Source organism: Elephantulus edwardii, unplaced genomic scaffold (genome assembly GCF_000299155.1).
Source record: "Elephantulus edwardii isolate Elephantulus edwardi_28Jun2011 unplaced genomic scaffold, EleEdw1.0 scaffold00043, whole genome shotgun sequence".
Taxonomy (NCBI): Eukaryota; Metazoa; Chordata; class Mammalia; order Macroscelidea; family Macroscelididae; genus Elephantulus; species Elephantulus edwardii.
In genome coordinates this window covers 9,670,233-9,696,021 of record NW_006399793.1, presented here as the reverse complement: position 1 = coordinate 9,696,021, position 25,789 = coordinate 9,670,233, and positions in this window count along the sequence as shown.

The window sequence follows — 25,789 nt, the reverse complement described above, 5'->3', positions numbered from 1 at the left end:
TTTGCATAGTCAATGAAACACAGATAGACATTCTCGGTCAAATTATGAATGATAGATTAGTATAATGTTCTTTTACTTCACCCTTAGCTAGAAAATGTTCACTTTGATAACCGATAACTACAGATACTTCCTTTTGCATAACCTCTGTCTGAATTAAAATGTGCTGTTAGTATACTATGCAGACCAAACTTCAGATAGTTTATATCAAAAAGAAATATAAAAATGTGTCAACATTAATTTAAATTGATTAAATACTGAGAAAGATATAGCATCAAAATTAATTTTACCTATTATTTTTAACTTTGAGGGATAAAAGAATTAATGCAATAGTATTCTAATGGTAGAATTCTCTTCAAACCTGGTGGATATTTTTAGGTGCCATCAAGCCAAACACAACTCATAGAGACCCGATGAACAACAGATCTGAACCCTGTGCCATTATCATACTTCCTGACACACTGCAAGTTGTGGCAGTCACTGTGCCAATCTACCTGGTTGAGGATCTTCCTCTCTTTTGACGACCCTTTACTTTCCAAGCATGATGTCCCTCTCCAAGGAACAGCCTCTACTAGCAACATGCCTGAAGTACATGAGACAAAGATTTATCATCTTGGCCTCCAAAGAAAATTCTGACTCTCTTGCTCCAAGACATATTTGTCTGTTCTTTTCGCATTCCATGGAACTGTCAGTATATCCTGTTGAGTATATTGATGTAATTCCTAACCAATATGCCTCATATATAGCCACTAGCTGTCTGTCAGTAGAAGAGTGACAGTGTTGCTATGATGCCAAACAAATTTCAAGGGAGATTCCACAGTAAAACAGACTAGGAAGACCTGGTAATATGCTTCTAAGTATCAATCAATGGAAACTCACCAATTTTCAACTGATAATGGATATGGTACATAAGAGACATCCTTTTAATCCATTGTACAAGTGGTTATCATGAATTGGGGGCTGACGTGACAAGAGTTAACAAAACGAACACTACATGGTTTGTCAATATTTATGTATAAGGTAGTTCACATAAATAAAAATGAATATAATTATTTGCTTCATATCACACATATTTTAAACTTTCTCCACATACTTATCTTATAATTACACTGCTGGTGAAAAAATAGATGTGTGCTGTTGCTGGGTGTCACCATGTCAAGTACAACTCATAATGATGCTATAAACAGCTGACTTGAACCGTGTCCTATCCTGTGCTATCCTCATAATTTCTGACACACTAAAGCTCATTGCTGAAATAACTATTTCAATCCATATTCTTGGGGAATTTCTGTCCTTTTTTGACCTACAATCTTTCCGAGCATGATGTTACATTCTAAACAATAACTTTGCAAATCAGGGAGCTCCATCAAACACTGTCCACGGTGGGTGTCCATTATCACATTTGACACATCAGTGTCACAGTCTTCGTCTACTCAGCAACCACAAGTTACCTCTGTACGGCAAGTGGACACACCAGGCTATACAACCTAGAAGAATGTTTGTCCAAAACCAATTAAAAACAGGTTTCAGAGCCGTGAATTAAAGTCACCCACCTTTGGCTTGGTAGCATCACTTTCTGTCCACTAGATCAACTGATCTCTATCTATGTTGTTGTTGTTAAGTAGCGTCAAGTCTTAGGTGACCCATAGCTACTCTATGAATGAAAGTTATCAACAGTTGTCTGACTTTCATCCTTTCTCCAGGTTCATAGGTTTTTCAGGGGGCAAACCACTTCTCCATCTAAGCTTGTTTTAATTGGGGATCTCCACCAAACACTGTCCACCATGGGTAACCATTATCTAACTTGACACAACAGTGTAACAGTTTGAAATATGAATGACAAAACTTAATCATCTTTTCCTCCAAGGAGCACTCTGGATACATTTTTTTCCAAGAAATACCTGGTTATTTTTTTGGAAGTCCTTGGAATATTCAATACACTTTTCACCACCAAAACTGAAAGACATTGATCCATCTACTGTTATCCTTATTCATTGTCCACCTCTCTGATGTGTAGCAGGTGATTAAGAAGACAATGTCCTGAACAGGTGCACCAACGGGTTAAAACTGCCATTATTGCTCTTTAGCATTTTGGAAAGGTCCCTGGAATTGGACTTATCCAGTGCAGTAGGTCTCCCAATTTCTTGGCAGCTAGTACCAAGAGCGTTGATTCTTTTATCCAATTAAGATTAAATTCTTGGCAGCTTCAATCGTCTCTCCACATATCATAATCATATTGATCCTATGGTAAGGATTTTTGTGTTCTTGAGACTGAGATGTAACCAATAGGAAAGACTAGTCCTTGATTTCCTTCTGCAAGCCTTTCATATCCTGCTTACTTTCAGCAAGCAAAATGTTGTCATCTGGCTTAAGTGGTGGTTGATGAGATTTTCTCTGATCCTGATGTTATATTCCCCTTCATAGAGTCCAACTTTGTGAATTATTTGTTCTACATCCAGATTGAATAATTCTAGAAAAAGGATGACACACACCTTATTACCTGATTTTAAAGCTTGCAGTGTTCTCTTGCTCTATTCAGACTATAGCTTCTTGATCTAGGTATAGATCTCTCATGAACACAATTAAGTGTCTGGAATTTTTATTCTTAATTTTAGCTATAATTTTTAGATCCACATAGTCAAACGCTTTTGCATAGTCAATATAGTACAAATAGACATTCTTCTGGTGTTCTCTGCTTTTAACTAGGATCCACCTGGTATCAGCATCAATAACCCAGATACCACAGCCTCTTCTAAACTCAGGTTGAAATTCTGGCAGTTCTCTGTCAATGTACTTTCCTGCTCGTTTATAAATGATCTTCTGCAATGTTTTGTTTGGATGTGATATTGATGACATTGTTCTATAATTTTCACAATCTGTTGGATCTACTTTGTTGGGAATGAGAATAAGTATCTCTTTCGGTAGGTCAATCAGGCAGCTGTCTTCCAAATTTCCTGAAATAGACTGGTAAACACATCTAGGGCTTCATATTTTAGTTGAAAAATTGATATACCATTGATTTCTGGAGCCTTATTTTTAGCTAATTCCTTCAAGTACAGCTTGAACATCTTCCAATATAACCATTGATTCTCATTAAATTTCTTGAATTTTTTTAGCATCAACAAATTCTTTTTTAACAGTAGTACTGTGTATTCCTCCCATTTTCTTCCTGGATTACTCAAGATTATGCCCATGGAATCCTTCGGTATGGATGTAGGTAAGTAAAATATATTTGCCCAAATTCCATGCTGGTATACTATTTTTCTTTTGAATATTCAAAAATTTTTAGTAATAATTTTAATTTACTTGTTAATAAGGCAACATTAATATCAATAATGAAACAATAGTGTTTTGTAAATTTTGTCTCTTTCAGATAATTTTCACGTGAAAATTCTATTCCTCCTTCAGATCTTACAGAAAACCAACACCAGCCTTCCAACATCACCCTAATTCAGCAGGAAGTAGCTAGAGATAACTCGGCTCCTAATCATATTCCTTTCGAGTCTGGAAAGGAGGAAGAATGTAGCAGTTACTCTTTGAGGAAACCTAAGGTGACCAGACCAGAAACCAAACCAGACAATAGATCCTGATAAGGCTCTTGGCATAATCACAAAAGCCTATTTCAGAGTTAATTGTTGTTATTGTTGTTTGGTGTGTCAAGTAGTAGAGGACTCATAGCGATGCTATGAATGAAAGACCTGAGTACTGTTCATAAAGTATCTGGAGGCAAGCCATTTCAGAAGTGGATGCCACTCCTGCTTCCAAGCAGTTTTTTATCAGGAAGCTCCACCAAACATTGTCCACCATGGGTACTCAAAATCTGAATAGTTGCTTCTTCAAAATAGAGTTCAGTTCAGTGACATGCTGGAATCAAGCTTTCACACAAATGAATCTTAATTTATTGATGTGGCATGAATCAAAATGAGGAGAAATAGCTGCAAATATCCATTAACATTTGGAATGTGGAATGTGTAAAGTATGAATATAAAAAAATTGGAATTTCTCAAAAATCTAATGGAATGCATCCATACTGACATACTAGACAATGTAGCTTTAAAATACTAGTCTCCAAGGAGAAACTTGGTTTCATCCTCTCCAAGACAGACCTATTTGTTTTCTTGGTAGTCCATGGTATGTTCAACACTCTTCTCCAGCATCACAACTCAAAGGCATCTATTCTTCTGTCAATCCTTAGTCATTGTTCAACTGTCTGACACATAACAAGTAATTGAGAAGACCACAGCCTTGTATCTAGAATGATATCTTTGCTCTTCAGCACTCTGGAGAGATCCATAATAGCAGATTGTTGTTAAGTGCTAGCAAGTCAACTACAACACATGGCGACCCCTGCTACAACAATAGCTCTGAACCCTGCGCTATCTTGATTCAGTCTGTCTCTGACACATCTGGCCCCACTGTCAGTTACCTAAAATGACTTTATTTTTATTTTTTAACATTGTCTTTCCTTAAAGTAATGCAACATAGAGAATAGACCAGCACTGAAATGATTCACTGAAATTCAGACTGTTAAAAAAGATTTTTTATTTTACTAGTTCATTTACAAAATTTGAATATGTTGTGTTCTAGAATAGATTCTTCCAATTCTCGTCACTCCCCAATCCATCAAATTGTACAACTCCATGATTAATCCCCCTCTCCCCATGCACATTCTCATGATACCAAAAGCCACAATATATTAACAAAATGTCCAGAATTCAAAACCCATGAAATTTTGAACAATTAAATGAGTATTTATGAAATTTTCTGTGTAGAGAAACTATGCCTTTTCTGCATAGGAAAATTTGTGACCAAATGTATTCAGCACTATAATAAACCTGCTTTAAAATTCCCACACAAAATTGACATTCAACTATGTTCTAACAGTTCAGATACTGGCAAGGTCTACAAAGATGCCACTGAAAAATATATATATATAGTGCATAATTTTCATTTCTTTGCTGTCAGAGTAACATGTGTGCTTCATATGCTTTAGTGAAGTCTAGCAGTACAAATGTGTCAAGAAACCATAAAAATTTGTCTTCTATGACTAACATTAAAATTTAGGACCCTTGTATTTGGGGTATTTATCTTTAAGGAGGAAGAAAAAATTTATTCTTAGAAATATTTATCTCTTATGTTTAACACATTTTCCCCACTGAGATTTAATGGAATAGCATTAGTTGAAATATCATATTCTTTGTGCAGTTTTTGTTTGTTGTTATTGTTGTATTCTTTTGTAAACCTTAAAATTGACATAATACTTTGCACATGAGGATTTAAAAAATAGTATTCAATAGGGGAAAATACATTAATTACACTTAGTATTACTTGAAGAAGAAGGGCATTATCTTCTGACAATAATGCTTTCTTACTCTATTAATGTAGTTACTACAAGAAATAAATATAATAAGCGAATGTATTAGCATGGATCCTTTTATTGCTAGTTAAAGAAACCAAATCCAATTTAGTCGAATTAAAAATTCAGTGACTCCATAATTGGGAAGTTGAAGATGGAAACTAGCACCAGGTAAAGCTGAAAAGACTGGATTTTTCTGTTTCTTCATATTTCTCTTCTGTTTCTCTTTTTCTATTTATTGACGTTTATTTATCATATTCATTTTCTCTGTACGGTGACAAGAATGTCCATGACCATTTTATATGCTGCCAACTTCAGAACTCCAGGAAAAAAAATAGAAATAAATAAATTAAAGACTGTGGTAATAAAAAATTAGGTTTTGGTTGCTTTTATTTGGGAAGTTAAAAGCAACAAAACTCTAATATCCTGTTATCATTGTTATTGTTGTTGCTTTTGTTCTTATGTGCTGTGTAATCAACCACCTTTCAGAGCTAAGCATTGAACATTGGCTTTGAACTTTTCCCTATCCCAAACTAACCATCTGTGGCACTCTTGCCTCCAGTGCCGTAGTCACTGTGTCAATCTATCTTATCCAACATCTTCTTTTACTCTACTGACCCTCTACCCTATCCCAAACCAACCATCTCTGGCACTCTTGCCTCCAGTGCCGTAGTCACTGTGTCAATCTATCTTATACAACATCTTCCTTTACTCTACTGACCCTCTACCCTCATTCTAAGCATGTTGTCACTCTCTAAGGAATGGTTCTTTCTGGTAACATGCCCAAAGTATGTGAGAAGGAATTTCAAACATCCTTGCCTCCAAGAAGCAACCTGATTTCACCGTCTCCAGGACAGACCTGTTTGTTCTCTTGGCAGTTGTGGTATTTTGAATATTATTCTCCAGTATCAAAATTCAATGGTACGTATAATAGACCTATAATATGTCCTTCCTCAAAAACTGGCAGAAGAAACCACAGGATTTCTTGTCCTGACAGTTTACAGTAGAGTATCTTCCCATACATAATCTCACTGGGTTTCTTTTTTTCAATTCTATGTTAGAGCCTCTCTTCATCTAATGACTTCTGCTGAAGCTTAGACTTCTTATCACATTTAATGTAATTTGAACATTGTAGCTGCCTATTTCTTTTTTTGTGTGTGTAGGAAAAAAAAATTAGATCCAAAATAAAACAAAGCAAACTGACAAAAAGAGAACCCACAGCATTTAGTAGGTTTTTGGTTGCATATTAGTCCTTTCGTTACAACATTATTTCTTCTCAATCTTTCTGCACTTGCCATTTCTCTTTTCTTTGCACATTTTTAGAAAAACAAGTCCACATTATCTTTTCTTTTAAAATAAATAGCTTGCAACAGAGTCTATACCAAAAAAATTTGGAAAATTTTTACTTGGCAACTAACTGGAAGAGATTCATAGTTGTATCCATTCCAAAGAAAAAATTGGACAGAATGCCAGAATTATCAAATTATATTAGGTTACACACAAATAAATTATTCTTAGTATTATTTAAAAATAGTTGCTCCAGTTGCTACATGTAAGTGATGGAAATTCAGTCCACACTCAGAAGAGGACTTGAAACAAGTGATACTATAACTAATGCCATATAAATTACAGATAAAAACACAAAGTACCACAGAAATACTTAACTGTGTTTTCTTGACTATGCAAAATCATTTTACTTTGTGAACAGTAACAAACTGCGGACATCATTTTGAGGAATAGGATTACCAAACTCTCACAGAACTTATACATATGCCAGTAGACAGTATTTCAAACAGGAGCTCTTGCGCTATTATCTGAAGGGAGTTTCAGTTCTAACCCATAATACTTCTCTAGCAGTTAGAATTCACCAGCAACTTTGTAAGACAAAGATTAAAAAACCTCCTTCACACAAAGACCTCCTGAAGGACCAGTTGTGAGTCAGCTATTGACAGGATGTCAGAAGAAACTCTGAATATTGCACTGAAGCGCAGAGGAGCCAAAACAGAAGGAAGAATTCAAGACACTAAAGAGCTGAACAGAAGATTCCAAAAGTCAGCACAGGATGACAAAGCAAAATACTACAATGAAATGCGAAAGGAGTTGGAGTCGGAAAACCAAAAGGGCCGAACTCACTCAGCATTTCTTAAGCTCAAGGAACTGAAGAGCAAATTCAAACTTCGCATTGTTATAATCAAGGATGCTTTAGGCAGAATATTAAAATATCCAGGATATATTAAAAGAAGATGGAAAGAATATATTGAGTCACTGTATGGAAAGGAATTGGCAGACACTGAAGAATATAATGAAACAACTTATGAGCAGGCAGCCTATGGTGCTGAAGGAAGAAGATCAAGCTGCTTTGAAGGAAATAGCAAAAAAGAAGGAACCAGGAATAGACGGTATACCAATTGATTTATTTCAGCTGACAGATGCTGCCCTGAACATGCTCACCAAGTTGTGCCAAGAAATCTGGAAAACAACCACTTGGCCAACTGACTGGAAGAGATCTATATTTGTTTCCATTCCAAAGAAAGGTGACCCAACGGAGTGTGGAAACTATAGAACAATCTCATTGATTTCACATGCAAGCAAGATTTTACTAAAGATTATCCAAAAACGACTGGAACAGCACATCACCAGAGAACTGCCAGAAGTCCAGGCTGGGTTTAGAAGGGGTCGTGGTATTAGGGATATTATAGATGATGTTAGATGGATCTTAGCTGAAAGCAAGGAATACTAGGAAAAGGTTTATTTGTGTTTCATTGATTATGCAAAGGCATTTGACTGTGTGGATCATAACAAACTGTAGCTGACTCTGAGAAGAATGGGAATCCCAGAACACTTAATCGTTCTAATGTGAAATCTATACTTGGACTAAGAGGCAGTCATCAGAACAAAGCAGGGTACCACTACATGGTTCAAAATTGGGAAAGGTGTATTTCAGGGATGTGTCCTATCGCCATAGCTTTTAAACCTGTATGCAGAACAGATTATCCGAGCTGCTGGGCTCTATAAGCAGAAGTGTGACATCAGGATTGGAAGATCTATTAACAACCTGTGTTATGCAGATGACACAACCCTACTTGTTGAAACTGAGGAGGACCTGAAATGCTTGCTGCAGAGGGTCAAGGATTGCAGCCTTCAGTATGTACTGAAGTTCACTGTCAAGAAGACAAGATTCTCACCACTGGACCAATTGGCAGCATCAAGATGGATGGTGAAGAGATTGAGATTGTTAACAACTTTAGTCTGCTTGGCTCCATGGTCAAAACTCTTGGCACGAGTAGCCAGGAAATCAAAAAAGATATTGCTATCGGAAAGTATATTGTTAGGGACTTCTCCAAAGTACTGAAGAGCAATCGTGTTACCCTGGAGACTAAGGTGTGTCTGATATAGGTTATGGTCTTTGCAATCACTTGTTAGGCATTAGAGAGTTGGACAATGACTAAGGAGGATAGAAGGAGAATTGATGCCTTTGAGCTGTGTTGCTGGAAAAGAGTATTGAATGTACCCTGGACTGCCAAGAAAACAAACAGATTCAACCTGGAGAGGGTTAAATCGGGCTGCTCCTTGGAGGCAAGGATTCTGGGGCTTCGTCTGACATACTTTGGACATGTTGCAGGGAGGGAAAGGTCCTTGGAGAGGGACATCATGCTGGGCAGATTTGAGGGACAGCACAGGAGGGGAAGACCCTCTATGAGGTGGATTGATTCAGTGACTGGGGTAATTGGGATGAGTGTGTCAGAGGCAATGCATTTGGCACAGGATAGAGCAGGGCTTAGGGCTGTTGTACATAGGGTCACTATGAGTCGCAAGCGACTCAAAGGCGCATAACAAACAACAACAATTGGCAGCTGTTGACAGTATTGAGTTGTCTATATGCTGCATAAATAAGTATCTGAACCAAATGAAGAATATGACCTCATGGACATGAAGAAGACTCATGACCAACTGTGAAGTATATAGACTATAGCTTTCTGAAAGTGAAGAGGATTTGAACAACTTGACTGCAGATTAAAGACCACATCAGCCTTTGTTACACTTCAACATAAAGGAAAAAATCCTCACAGCTGAAGCAATAAGGAACATTATGATAAATGGAGAATAAATTCAATTTGAATCCCCTACCTAAGGGATTCTCAATCAATCCCTATAAGCAGCAATCAAGAAATCTAATTAATTTGTATTGGGCAAATCTGCAGCAAAACTTCTCTTTGAAGCGCTAAAAAGCTGTCATTCTGAAGTGTTGCCACAACACTTTTGATTACCTCTTAAGCATATTGTCTTTGTTGTTGTTATTGTTAGAGTTCTGGAGCTCTAGTAAGTAAGAAGTTGTGTTACCAAACAAAAAGCAAGTAATTCCAATCTATTTACTTTGGGACATCTCCTCTGTGATTTTATAGCCTCTTAAAATCCCCTGCAGGGTCACCTGTGAGTTTGTAAATAATGAAGTTCAAACAATAAGCAACAAGCAGCATCATGAACTGATACCTTTGAATTACAGTTTTGGCGAAGGAGATTGAATATATCTTGGGTTCCAGAAGAACAAACAAATCTGTCCCAGAACAAGTATAACCAGAGTGCTCTTAGGAGGCACAAATACTTTGTCTCAAGTAATTGGAACAGTTGTATAGGAGAGACTAGTTCCTAAAAGGGAGGAAATAGGTAAAACAGTGTCAAAGAAAAAGAGGAAGGACCTAAAAAGATGAATTGACACAATGACTACAAAATTGACTCAAACATAGCAGTGATTATAAAGAAGTTACAGGGCCATGTCTAAAAACAACACAAAGAAAAATATGTTTCTGGTTTAAAAAGGTATAACAGAATGCTTTTAATAAACTCAAAATGGCCTGTGATTTATAATTTTTCAGTCTTTCCACATTCAATATTTATTTCTATTTCTGCATAAAAACACTTCTTTTCTATGATTAAAGAGTCAGAGAAAAAAAGGAAAAACAGAGGAGGAGGGGATGAGTGGTGAGTTAAAGGACAGATTGAGTGTGTATGTATTTTGATCTGGCAGTTGTCTTGTGTAATTTTTTTGCCAAAAGACTGCTAATTTCATACAAAAATTTAAATATTGTAGCAGTCACCCAACTTAAACATTTGGCAAATAGTTATCCTATTTTAAAAATGGAAAATATTTCTCAAGTGTTTCTGCTTTCAAAATACTGTCTCAGTCTATTCTTTATGTTTGGTTGTATTTAGAAAAAAAACTCTTTAAATTCTGTGATTTATATTGAGGTGTATTTTCTCCTATAACATCTATTCAAGAAAAATCTTGGTTTATTTATTCAGTACAAAGTATAAAATCCACTTGGGTGGAGTTTGATCCAACTTATGCTGGCCTTATAAAACATAGTATAAATTCTAGATTTAAGTTCCTTGTCTATCCCAGTCTGTGGCTTCCCTTTTTACCCTTTTGGAGAAGTTTTTGGGTGTGCACAGGGATTTAATTCTTAGAAGGTCCCATTCATCTATTTTATCCTCTCCTGGTTGTAGATATTTCAGGATGTTTGGAAGACTGTTTATATTATGGATTAGGACTTCTAATCCAAGCTTTTAATTCTAATTCAAGCTTTTCTTTAATGGTTTTAGTCCTAGTTCCATAATCCACTTGGAATTGGTTTTTGTGAATGGAGTGAGGTGTGGATCTTGCTTGAGTTTTCTGTAGATAGTTTTCCAATTTTGCCAGTACCACTTGTTAAAAAGGCTGTCGTTTCCCCACTTAACAGATTTCATCTCCATGTCAAAAATCAGTTGGCCATAGGTAGATGGGCTGATCCTGGGAGTCTCAATTTTATTCCTTTAATCTATGTGTTTGTCATTGTACCAGTACCACATACCACAACAAGATAAAAGTAAATAACCTAATTGAAAAATGGGCACAGGATACGAACAGACACTTCACCAAAGAAGACATTCAGATGGCAAACAAACACATGAAGAAATGTTCAAAATCCCTAGCTCTAAGAGAGATGCAAATAAAAACAATTATGAGATATCACCTCACCCCAGTAAGATTAGCAAAATTTAACAGAACAGCAAACATCAAATGCTGGCAAGGTTGTAGAGAACCTGGAAACCTTACTTACTGTAGGTGGGAGTGTAAAATGGTGCAACCACTATGGAAGGCTGTATGGCACTTTCTCAAAAAGTTGCAAAAACAAATACCATTTGACCCAGTAATTCCGCTACTAGGGATTTACCCTAAAGAAACCATAACTGCCACCCAAGAAGATATATGTGCACACATGTTTATTGTGACTTTTTTTACAATAGCAAAGAGCTGGAAACAACACAAGTGCCCATCAACAAACAAATGGATAGATTCACACAATGGGATACTGGTATATTCATATAATGGGATACTATGCAGCATTGAAAAACAAGGAACTCATGAAATATTACGCAAAATGGATGAGCTTGGAGGACATTATGCTGAGTGAAATATTTCAGTCACAAAAGGACAAATAAGGACAAATATTGCATAGGACCACTGTTGTAAAATGGGACTGACATCAGGGTTGAGGAAAGAAAGAGAAGGAGGGGAGGAATGATGTGTATTGTACTGAAACAGATGAGGGAAAGGACTGTTGAAAAGGGTTATATGAATGAGTATTCTTGTCATTACAGAAACCCAGGGTGAAGGCTGCATAGTGGAGTGGATTTGGGGGGAGGGATTGCATAACAATGGAAACGTTTTTCTTTTTCTTTTCAAGGAGAAGAGTGAATTGGGGGGGGAGAGGGTGGGCAGGGAGAAAGGTGCAACAGTGAATGACTGGAAACCCTAATTCTCTGTAAACTTCCATTAAAATTAATAAAAACAAACAAACAAAGATAGTATAAGTCCCTCATAGCAGTTCTGGGTTGTAAATCTTGATACAAGAAGATTATTACATGTTTTTCTCACTGAGAGGTTGGTGGCTTCTCCATGCTGACTTCTTTTTTTAAAAAAAAAATTATTTTATATTGGTTTATTTATAAAGTTCATATACATTATTTTCCACACCACATCTTTTCCTTTTCCTTCATCCCTCCTCCACCCATCAGACCTATGATTAACTGCACTCCTCGGCCCTCTGCTCCCCCCTTCACCTTCTTTGACTCTTCATACTCATTCTGTAACAATGGTTTTGTACAATATTTGTCCTTAATTGACTGAGTTAGTTCACGTAGCATAATACTATCCAGTCCCCTCAAAGTTAGGTAGCAATTTACAAAATCATTGCTCCTGCATGCTGTGTGTGTAGTATTCTTGCTGACTTTTATTTGTAGGTGAGAACTTTAATCATTGTGCACAGATCTCTCTTTCCATCTCTCATTTCCTTTGTGTCAGAACTGCCTCACAGCTGATCTCTTAGTTGGTTTTCAGAGACTAAATCACACAGGAAGAGAATTGTCCATCTATAGATGACGTGATAGATTTGAACCACCAGCTTTTCAATTGGTTGTACAAGTGGTTACCCATTAAAGCTTCAGTGTTCCATCCCTTGCTGTGTGACTGGTGGGTTTATCCTATTGACTTTTTGATTTGCAGCTGAGCTCTACCACCACGTGCCACAGGTCGCATGAAAAGTGTAGAAGTCTTCTTTGTTTTTTTTTTATTTATTTTAATTTTTATGAAGTGTACCTAACAATTCTTTAAAATATAAAAGTCAGGACTTTGAACCAGTTCATTTTGTATGTACATATAAGAATCACCTAGGAATATTGTTATAATGGAGAGATAGATAGATATAGATATAGATATAGATATAGAGATAGAGATAGAGATAGAGATAGAGATAGAGATAGAGATAGAGATAGAGATAGAGATAGAGATAGAGATAGATAGATAGATATAGATATAGATATAGATATGAGGGAGTGGTAAATATGTAGATTTCATTTGGGATTAAACTAGAATGAACTAGTCCAAAGTCCTTGTAAAATTTACTCTGTAAAGAAACATTATATTTCTGGGATATGAAAGATAATTCTTAGAGGAAAACTTGAGGGGAAAATGTTAATTTTTGTTATTTGCATCAGTTTAAACATAAAGCAAACATTTTTCACAGGAACATGGAAGCTTTCACTTTCAGATGTGAATCATCCCAAGGGAAAGTCCCTAGATTTACATAGCTTCAGACGCCATGTTTTCAATCCCTTGAGTGCCTTTTGTATATCTATGTCCTCAAATTTACATTAGAGAGAGGTTTCTCTCAGGTTTTTTGTTTTGTTTTTCTTTTTTTATAGGAATTAAAGCTGGAGTATTAAAGTTAGACTATCTGGTTTGTAAGTTTGTCCCATTTGACCATACTACTGTCAAACCAAAAATATTCTACAATTCCTTGTATACACTCCTATAATAATCTAATATCATGTATTTCATAAGGGTGAAGAGAATGTTGTTGATTTTTAATCTCAAGAAAGGGAAATATATTAGGAACTGAGGATATGTTTATATCAAAGTTTAGGAAAACTTAGGTTTATTATGATAATTAGATGTTAAGAAGGGTAAATGAGGTAATGTTGTTGTTATTGATTACCCTTGAGTCAAGATCACTTCATAGTGACTCTATGAACAAAAGACCTAATGCCCTTCCATAACCATTGTTGTTTCTCCAAGTTCATAGTTTTCTGATGCATGTGGTTTAGTGAGTGGATACCACTCCTGCTTCCCAATCTGTTTAACACCTGTGAGCTCCACCAAACACTGTCCACAATGGGAAACTGATCTGGTAATTGGTATCCCCATGATACAGGGTTCAGCATCATAGCAAACACAGGTTACCTCATATAGCACATGACAAACAGTGATGTACAAAATGGAAGAATGTTCCTCCAGATATAACAGCACTAGTCTCACTTAGCAATGTTTAAGTGTTGTAGAGTCGAATACGACTCAGCATAAGTGTTGCACAACAGACCTGAACTTTGTTTCATAATTAACATCATTTATGTACATTTAAAAGAGAGTTTGTAGAATTTCCAGAAGCATCTAGCTTAGGAATTTGATGCCAGTCCTGCTTCCCAACATGAATCAATCTAGAAGCTCATCCAACTATTGTACATAATTGGTAACCATTATGGTATTTCAACACAACTATGAAATATTGTTCCCTTTCAAAGCAACTCCAAGTTTTTTAGTACAGCAAGTTGACAAATGATTGCTATCTCTTTTAAAAAATATTCTTCTGAAATTGGAGACTCCAGGCCCCAGGCCATCCCACAGATCCATCACCCCATCATCAATTTTAAAGCTACACCCTCGAATAGGGCTCCACCCTTAACCTTAGTCTAAGTCTTAAGGGCCACCCACTTTTGAGGGGGGGAAAGAACAGTAATGCACAACAAAAAGGACCTCAGAAACTTCCTTTGCCTGACTGCCATCAAGATGAGCTGCCATTGAGATGCCAGCCATCCAGGCCATAGTCTTTGTAATTACTTCCTATGCATCAGAAATCTGGACAATGACTAGAGATTATAAAAAGAGAATTGATGCTTTTGAGCTGTAGTTCTGGAGAAGAATATCGAATATACCACGGAGTTATAGAAAAACAAACAGATTCATCCTAGAGAGGGTAAAAACAGGCTGCACCTTGGAGGCCAGGACTCTGAAGTTTTGTCTGACCTATTTTGAGCATGTTGCAAGGATACTTGAGAGGGTGGAGGGACAGTGCAAGAGAGAAAGATCCTCGATGAGATGGTTTGTGACTGGGGTAATGGTGGTAGATGGACCATAGACAATAAGGTTTGTGTAGGATAGAACATGATTTAGAATTGTTGTACATAGGGTCACTAAGAGTCACAAGTGACTTGATGTCACACAACAACAAAGACAATGTGGATAATAACAAATTATGTATCACGCTGTAGGAATTCCAGAACATTTGCTGTGCTCATGCAGAATCTTATTCCCATGACCCAAAACAGTCTTCCCACAATAGAGGAGGATACTCTATGACTTCAAAGTGAGAAAGGTGTACATCAGGTTTGCATCTTTTAACTATACTGTATGTTGTTTGTTGTGTGCCTTTGAGTCTGAACCAACTCACAGATGATTCTGTGGTAGGTTTTCAGAGGTAGTAAATCAAATGAGAATAGATTGCTCATTTCTCTTTTGTGAAGCAATTGCTGAATTCGGACCATATGCATTTAGGATTGTAGTGCAGCCTCTTACCCTTTAAATTCTATATACTGTGTGAAGTCAACAGAAATATAAGTAAATCAATAACGTTATCAATAGGCTTTGGAAGACAATTCATAACATAGGCCACAAGTTCTAACTATCACTATATTTATGCAAATAATAGGTATGTTTTTCTCATGATACTTTAATAATTACCAGAATGAGGATACTAAAATACCTTTTGAAGGGCACAGTAGAGAAAATTTTTTGTTGCATGTGCTCTGTGTGTTAAAATATGGAAATTATTAAGCATTATCTTCACATAAGCATAAAGATAGTGTATGTATAACTATTTATATTAGCTTCATGCAACACACTTTTAAACATGTATTGATTTTTTAAAATTTAGGAATAGTGTGTTTTTGACAACTTAACAATCCTTGAAAAGCATAGCATATAAAATGGCAAAAAAGAACTAATTTCACTATTTATTGTTTTTTCAACTTTTTATAATTCATTAAGATAGAGTTTTCCTAATTATTGTTTTCTGTATCACCATTTTTCAATTTGTTTATTCAGTTTACACTGTTCTGTCCTTTAGAGGCAAGAACAATGACGTTTCTTCTCATATACTTTAGGTAAGTTGTTAGAAGACTCTATTCCTTGGAAAATGACATCATACCTGGAAAGATGGAGGGTGAGTAAAAGAAAGGAAGGCCTTTAGTGAGATGGACTGATATAGTTACTACTGTAATGGAATCAAATATATCGAAGCTTATAAGGATAGCACAGGAAACAACATGGTTTAGGTCTGTTGATGAAATTTCTATGAATTGAATATTGAATTTTAAACTATTTCATTTTACTTGGATCCACAATCAGCATTCATGGTAGTAGCAGCCAAGAACTCGAAGCACATTTTGTATCGGAAAAGTATGCTTTCAAGGACCTTTCAAAGGTGTTATGGAACAATAATGTCAGTTTAAAGAATATAAGGTGACTGATTCATTCCAAGGTCTTTTCAATGATTTGTTATGCATCTGAAAGTTAGACACCAACTAAGGATGACAAAAGAAAATCAATACCTTTGAGTTACTCTATTGTAAAATAGTACTGAATATCACAGTATTTTAGGAGTACTTAGTAACCAAAAAGCAATTAAGTCTATCTTGAGTTAAGTGCCACCAGGTTGTTCCTTAGAATCAAGCATGGGGAAACTTCATCTCATACACTTTAAATGTGTTATCAGGAGGGACAGTTGTTATTGTTGCTATGTGCTATTGGGTCACCTGTACCTCATAGTCTATATACAACAGCTCTGAAACCTGCCCTGTCCTGAGTTTGTCTAACTCCAACACATCTACCCTCATTGTCCTAGTTACTGTCTCAATCTGTCTCATCTGGGGTCTTCCTCTCCTGCACTGTCCCTCCACCCTTCTGAGCATGATATCCTTCTCCAAGGACCAGTCTCTCCGGGCCACTGCCCCAAAATATGTGATATCAAGCTTCAAAATCATACCCTCTAAGGAGAGACTTGGTTTTACTCTCTCTAAGACAGACCGATTTGTTTTCATGGCAATCCATGGTATGTTCAAGACTCTTCTCCAACACCACAACTCAAAGACATCAATTCTTCTTTTGTTATCCACAGTGATTGCCCAGCTCTCTGACGCATAGCAAGTAATTGCTAAGATTATGGACTGGACAGGTACATCTTAATCTCTAGACTGACATCGTTGCTTCTCAGTGCTCTGTAAGATCCCTGACAGCAGATTTACCTAATGCAATTTTTCTTTGGATTTTCTGACTGATGGGTTCAAGGCCGTTTATTGTGTAATCCAGCAAGCTGTAACTGTTAGTAATGTCAATTGCTTCTCCATCTATCATTATGCTACCAATTTCCCTAGTGGTGAAAATCTTTGTCTTCTTGATCTTGAGCCTCAATTCATATTGAAGGCTGCAACATTTTACCTTCTGTATTAAGTGTTTCTGGTCCTCTGCAGTTTCAGCAAGCAAAATTGTGTCATTAGTATAACCTAGGTTGTTTATGACTCTGCCTCCAATCCTGATGCCACATTCCTCCTCAAAGCCCAGCCTCCCAAATGATCTATTCTGAATATAGATTGAAAAAATGTGGAGACAGAATGCATCCCCAGTGTACTCCCTTCCTGATTTTGAACCAGGCTGTGTTTCCCTGCTCTATTCTGAAGACTGCTTAGCATAAGCACAATCGTGTGTACTGGGATTCCCATTCTCCTTCCTCCAATCCTCATGCCACATTCTTCCTCATAGAGCCCAGCCTCCAGGATGATCTGTTCTGCATATAGATTGAAAAGGTATGGAGATAGGACACATCCCTGGCCTATACTCTTCTTAATTTTGAACCGTATAGTGGTTCCTTGCTCTATTTTGTTGACTGCCTCTTGGTCTAAGTATAGGTTTCACACAAGAACAATTAAGTGTTCTGGGATTTCCATTCTTCTCAGAGCTAGCTAGTTTGTTGTCAAATGTGTCCACATAGTCAAATGGCTTTGTATAGTCAATAAAACACAGATAGACATTCCTCTGATACTTTCTGTTTTCAGGAAATAGCTATCTAACTTTAGCATAATATCCCTAATACCACAGCCTCTTCTAAACCCAGCCTGCACTTCTGGCAGTTCTCTGCTTATGTGCTGTTCCAGTCATTTTTGGATAATTTTCAGCAGAATTTTTCTTTGAATAGTCAATAAAGTACAGTTAATGAAATGTGGAAGTGATCAAACAATATCATTAATATCAGCAAAATAACATTTTGTAGAATGATATTTGATAATTTCCAAATTCTATTACATTATTTTTCTTAGAATAATTGCAAATAGAAAGATCTTCCAGTCAGTTGATCTGATAGATGTATTCCATATTTCTTGGCATAGGCTGGTGAGCTTTTCCAGCATAACATTGTCGGCACATTTCCATTAGTTTTATATTAATTCTTGGATCCTTATTTGTTTTTTCAGTGCTTTCAGTGCAAATCAGTCTTCTCTCTTGAATAGAAGATTAGGCTTTAGGAGAGAGGACACCGTTAAGTGAGAAACTCTTCCCCAGAGCCAGCTAACAAGTGCGTGTAGGGGAGAGAAGGGACTGAAACTCACCTGGGGGAAGGTTCCTCTATTTGGAGATCCCTACTGCCACTAGGAGGCCATTCCAGGATCAAACAGGACATGACAGTTTGGGACAGAGAGCTAGAAGCAGGGGTAAAACTCTCAGTTTTATCAGCTGGCACATGAGCTAAGAGAAAAAGCTAACTTGAAACCCTTCTGGAGAGAAACTGTTCAAGTGGAACACCTGGTCTCACATCACTTAGCCACTTCACAGAAAAGGAGGATAACCGAATTTGGGAGTGAGGACTGTAATAAGGAGAGATTCTTGCAGGGCTGCTTTGTAGACCAGGGAGAACCCGAAGGACTTTAAGAAAGGCAAAATTTCTCAGATAGGAATTTTAGTAGCTTGAGTAGATCACCCTATAGACTGAACATTTTAAGCTGGCAAATAATCAATAACATCAATAACTTACATATAGACAATAGAAAAGGCCAAACACTTCTCAAGAAAAAAAACATTACATAATGTCAGGCAGTTTCAAACACTGTGGGGGAGGGGGGCAAAGAACAATCTACAAAAAAAAAAAAAAAAAACTTTCACAAAAGTAAAAGAAAGCATCAGGTAGTTTCAAACACTGTGGGGGAAAAAATTAAGGCTTCTCAAAAAAAATAAAAATAAAACAAAGCAGAGAATACTGCAGTTCCAATGAATAACCCAGAGTCAGGAAGGCAGAAGATATATGTTGATATGAAGGAAAATGAACAGCTACGGAGGAAGGTACAAATGATGAAGTAAACAATGGAACCAGATGTAAAGAGAATACTCCAGAGGTAAAGAACCAGAAGAAACAGATTGATGCAGTTATTTGAACAGTTATAGAACAAGATGCAAACTACGGAAGAAACAATGGAAGTCATTAAGAAATTGAGTACTCTGGAAAGATTGCCTGTAACCATAGTGACACTATGTACTGTTTCTCTGTGGCTTGCCCTGTCCTGAGCCAGTCTCACTGACTGTGACACGGTACTCCCATTGCCCTATTTACTGTATCAATCAGTCTCATCAGGGGTATTTCTCTCCTGCACTATCTCTTCACCCTTCTGAGCACAATGTCCTTCACCAAGGATCAATTCCTTATGGCCACATGCCCAAAGTATGTGAGATGGAGCTTCAAAATTCTAACCTCCAAGGAGATACTTAGTTTTACCCTCTCTAAGACAAAACTATTTGTTTTCTTGGCAGTCCATGATATGTCCAAGACTCTTCTGCAGCACTACAAATCAAAGATATCAATTCTTCTGTCATCCTTAGTCTTTGTCCAGTTCTTTGATGTATAGCAATTGATTGTGAAGACCATGGCCTATATCAGGTGAACCTGGGCCTCTAGAATTACATTGATGTTTTTCAGTACTCTGAAGAGGTAGGTCCCTGACAACAACAGAGGGATAGAGCCAGAAAAAATACATATTGATGGTGAGGAACTTACACAACTGTGGAATAAAATGCAAAAGATGGAAGATACAATTGAAACTATAGATAAAGATATCTAAGAACTTAAAACAGCATCACAAGACTGAATGGGTACAGACAATATAGCACTGTAAATAACAGAAATACATGAAAATGCAATCCAGAATATTATGACTGAAATATCAGAAGTGCCCTACAGGCTGGAGGGACAAAAATGTAGAACAGAAGAAATGTATCAGAGAGTCAGTGAGCTGGAAGAAAAGAACCTCAACAAACTATGCTAGAAGACAAATCAGAGATAAGGCACAAAATAAATGAAGAAAATATTAAAATTATGTGGGATGACATCAAAAGGAACAACATATATATGAATGAAATTTGAAAATATGATAGGGACAGAGAACTCACTGAGAAAATTATTGAAGACGTATTAGAAGAAAACATCAGAAGTATTATGAAGAAAGAGGAAATCTACCTCCCAGAAGTGCAGGGAACATCAAACAGAGCAGACACCCTTAACTCCCCCTGCCACAATATTATAGTCAAATTCTAGACATAAAATATAAGGTTGTTGTTGTTGTTATTGCTGTTGTTGTGTTATGTGCCTTTGAGTTGCCTGAAACCTATGTAAAATAGCCCTATACTCTGCTCTATCCTGGGCCAATCTAATTGTCTCTGACACACCTACCCTGATTACCTTAGTCACGGAATCAATCCACTTCATAGAGGGTCTTCCTATCCTATGCTGTCCCTTTACCGCCCCCCCCCCCAAGCATGACGTCCCTCTCCAAGGACTGGTCCCTCCTTCTAGCATGTCCAAAGTATGTCAGACAAAGATTCAGAATCCTTCTCCAAGAAGCAGCCTGGTTTCACCTTCTCCAAGATGAAACTTTGTTTCCATGTTGTATTCAATACTCTTCTCCAACACCAGAGTTCAAATGCATCAATTCTCCTCTATCATCCCTAGTCATTGTCCAGCTCTCTGATGCATAGTAAGTGATTGCAAACACTATGGACTGTTTCAGGAGCACTTTAGTCTCCAGAGTGACATCATTGCTCTTTAGAACTTTGGCTAATAGCAGACTTTCCCATTGCAATATGTCTTAATTTTGTGGCTGCTGGTGGCAGGAATGTTGACTATGGATTCAAGCAAACTAAAACTGTTAACAGTCTCAATAAAAGATAAGTATAGAGTTCTAAAAGCACCCTGAGAAAAACAGAGTCACAAAGAAAAAAACAACTAAAGTTCTGATTTTTTATCTGAAACTATGAGAGCAAGAAGACAATGGATGACATCTGCAGAAATTTGAAAGAATACAACTATCAGCCAGCAAAGCTGTCTATCAAATATGAAGGAAAAATTAGATTATTTGAGGAAAGAAGAAACTTAAGGAGTTAGTGAAAACAAGACCAAAAATAAAATAAATTTTAAAGAAGGCCTTCACACAGAAACACCAAATGAAAATGGGTGGACCATAGTAACTAGAATTAAGAGAAAAAGAAACACAGCAAAATGGCAACAATAAAACTTGACCTGTCAATAATCACACTTAATGTGAATGGACTAAATGCACCAATTAAGAGAAAAAGAATAGCAGAATGGATAAAAAAGAATAGCGCATCAACATGTTATCTACAAGAGACAAATATAGTAAATGAAGATAAAGACAGACTCAAAATCAAAGGTTGATAAAGGAAAAACTAAGCAAATGGAATCCACAAAAAAGTAGGAATGACAATACTAATCTCTGATAAAATAGACTTCAGGATGAAAACTACTATACAAGATAAGAAAGTGTACTATAAAATGAGTAAAGTCACAGTTGTAGATCAAGAAGACATTACTTTGGTTAACAACAATACACTAAATTATTGACCTTCAAAGAAAAGAAATAAATGGTTAACGGATAATTGAATAAAGAAGTAGCACAATAGTCATGGGAGACTTTAACATACCACTTCAGCAAAGGATAGTGTGACTCAAATTTAACTAAGATACGGAAGATCTAAACTATACAATCAGCAACTCAACCTTGTGGATGTATTGTGAATATTGCACCCAATTTAAACTCAATTCACTTTCCTCTAAAGTGCACATGGTATATCCTCTAGAGCTGATCACATATAAGGTTATAAAGCAAGCCTCAACAAATTAAAAAACAAACAAACAAAACATTGAAATAATACAAAGTATCTTCTCAGAGCACAATAAAGCTTATAAAAATACCAATCTGGAAACTAAATAACACCCTGCTAAAACAGGATTGGATTAGAAAAGAAAAAAAAATAAAATAAAAAATTTCCTTGAAACAAATGGTAATAAAAATGGAACATATTAAAACTTCTGGGATGCAGCTAAGTCAGTCTGCAGGGGGCAGTGCATAGCAATAGGCTGACACATAAAAAGGAAGAAAGAAGTAAAATTAATGATCTAACGCAGGAATTGCATCAATTACAGAAAGAACAACAATCTAACCCGACAGACTCTAGAAGAAAGGAAACTTTAAGAACAAGAACTGAAACGAATGAGATATAAAATAGAAAACTAATTGAAACCATCAACCAAACAGTGAGCTGGATTTTGAAAAGGTTAATCAAATTGCAAACCACTGATAAACAACAAAAGAAAAAGAAAAAAAAAGAGAGAAGGCAAAAAGAACTCTATTAAAGAATTACAGAACTGACATCACCACAGAACCAAAAGAAATGAAATCTATGAATATTATAAAAAGTGATACTCTGAAAAATTTGTAAACCTAAAGGAAATGAACAAATTTCTTTAAACTCATGCCCTACCTGGATTGACATGGACAAATGTAGAACACTTGAGCAGACCAATCCGAAGAGAAGAAATTGAAAAGATTATGAAAAGGCTTCCCTACACAAAAAAAGGGGGAAAAAAAAGTTGTAGAACAGATGACTTGATGGCTAAATTCTACCAATCTTTTGGAGAAGATCTATCACAAATTCTACTTAAATTATTTTAAAAAATAGAAAAAGAAGGAACACTAGAAGAGACATTTTATGAAGCAAGCATAACCCAAGTATCAAAGCCAGGCATGATATTACCAAAAAAGAAAACTACAGACCAATATTACTCTTGAATATAGATGCAAAAATCCTTAACAACATTCTAGCCAGTAGACTCCAGTCGCACATTAAACACACACACACACACACACACACACACACAACTTCATCATGACCAGCTGGGATTCATAACAAGTATGTAGGGATGATTCAACATAAGAACACCAATTCATAAGGTAATTCAATACATTGTTGTTGTGTACCATCAAGTCACCTTACAGCATCAAGACCTTACAGCAGGTTTTCAGAGGCAGTAAATAGTATGAGAATTTTCTCAACATAATGAAAAGCATATATGCAAAACCAAGAGCAATATCAATCTGAATAGAGAAGGACTAAAAGCATTTTCCTTATAAAAAGTGACCCAAAAAGGATTTCCACTTTCACCACTCTTATTCAATATTGCATTGAAAGTATTTGCTAGGGCCATATAACAAGAGACGGAAAGAAAAAGCATCCGGATTGGCGAAAAGATGGTTAAACTCTCACTATGTCTACATGATATTATAGTGCACAAAACAAACAAACAAAACCCCAACAACTCAATAAAACAACTGTTAGAACTGGTGGACTGATTTGGAAGGGTGGGAGGAAGGATACAAGGTCAGTATACAAAAGTCAGTGGGATTCCTCTACAGTAACAAAGTAAACTCAGAGAAGAAAACCAAGAAAGTGATACCATTTACAATTGTTGTTGTTGTTGTTATATGCCATAGAGTCAATTGTGACTCATAGAGATGCTATGTACAACAGCTCTGAACTCTGCTCTATACTTAGCCAACTTTACTAGCCAACCACAAATTGTGATACCTGGGAATGAACCTAACTAGAGACACAAAAGACCTGTAAAAAGAAAACTACAAAACACTTCTGTGACAAACAATAAAAGATTTAAATGAATGGAAAAGTGTTTCCTGTTCATTGATACAAAGACTCAATATTGTTAAAATGCCAATCCTACTAAAAGCAATCTACGTGTTCAACACAATCTCAATACAGATACCAAATTTATCTTTAATGGAGATCAAAAGGCAATTGATAATTTTGTTTAGAGATGAAAAAAGACCCTGCATAAGCAAAGCACTTCTGAATGACAAAAATGAAGTGTAAGGCACAGCACTTCCTGACCTCAAAACCTACTGTTGTTGTTATGTGTCGTTGAGTCACTTGTGGCCCACAGTGACCCTGTGTACAACAACTCTGAACCCTGCCAACATTACTGCCTCTGACAAACCTACTCCCATTACTCCAATCACTGAATCAATCCATCTCATCGAGATTCATCCTGTTTTTGCACTGTCTGTCCACCTTCCCAGGCATGATATCCCTCTCCAAGCACTGGTCACTCCTTGTAAAACCAACTATAATAACCAAAACGACATAGTACATGATTTTATGAATGGGGCCTTCTAAAGATTAAATCCCTGTGTGTATAAAAAATTTTTTCCAAGAGAGTCAGAAGAAAATCTACTGACTGGGGGGGGGGGGAAATGGCAATATCATCTCAGAAAAAGATCTCATAACAAAATACAGAATACTACAGAACCTTCCCAAAAAGAAATACTGACAACTCAATTGCAAAATGGACAAAAGATATGAAAAGACTTTTCATAGAGAAAGACGTTTGGATGATCAAGAGACACATGAAGAAATGCTCACAATAACTGGCAAATTAGAATTTAAAATCAAAACTCAATGAGACTCCAACTCACCCCAGTGTCAGTTGAAAAGTTTAGAATGACAGGAAGCAATAAATGTTGGAGAGGAGGTGATGAGTCGGGAACCCTTCTATCCTGTTGTTGTGGGATTGTACATGGTACAAACACTCTGGGAGACAATCTGTCATTTACTCAAAAAATTGAACTGAGATACTCTGTAGGACCCAGATATTACACTAGTGGGAATATACTCCAAGGAAATTAGAAGGGAGACACAAACAGATATTTGTACACCAATGTTCATAGCAGTGTTATTCATCATCACAAGGATGTGTAAAGAGTTTAAAACGTCCACTCACAATTGAATGGTTTGAGAAATTCTGTTGCATTCACACAATGTAATACTGTGCAGCACTTAGGAGCAACAATTTTGGAAAACACAGCATAATTTGAGAGAGACTGGAGAGCATTATGCTGAGTAAACTTAGTCTTACAAGGACAAATACTGCATAAGATCATTATTGTAACAATAGAACTTTAAGTAGTATGAAGGCTCAAGGGGAGAAAGCAGAAGGGATGGGAGAAAAGAGATAAGGATGGGTAGACGGGAAATCACCAGGTGTGGTGGGTAGAGAGGAGGGGTAAAGGAAATGGGAAAGATTTGACAGGGACCTGAAAAGACAGAGTAATGATGAGTATAGTACAAAAGTGCTTATTTTTTAAAAACTTAATGTATGGGAGTGATTGTATGAAACATAATGTCATTATAAAAAAGTGTGGAGAAATCATTTGCATAATTAAAAAAGAGTTCATTTAGGGGGAAACTGCATATATATCATATATTAGATTTTTTTTACTGGTTTTCTTATATGTGAGAATGGTCTTTATGATAATGTAAATATCATTCTCAAGGGATAAAAAAAGAATGTTTTACTAAATGCTGCCTATCTTGGCACCAGCAGTGGAGAAATTAAAAGACGAACTCTATTGGGAAAATCTGCTTTCAGGGACCACTCC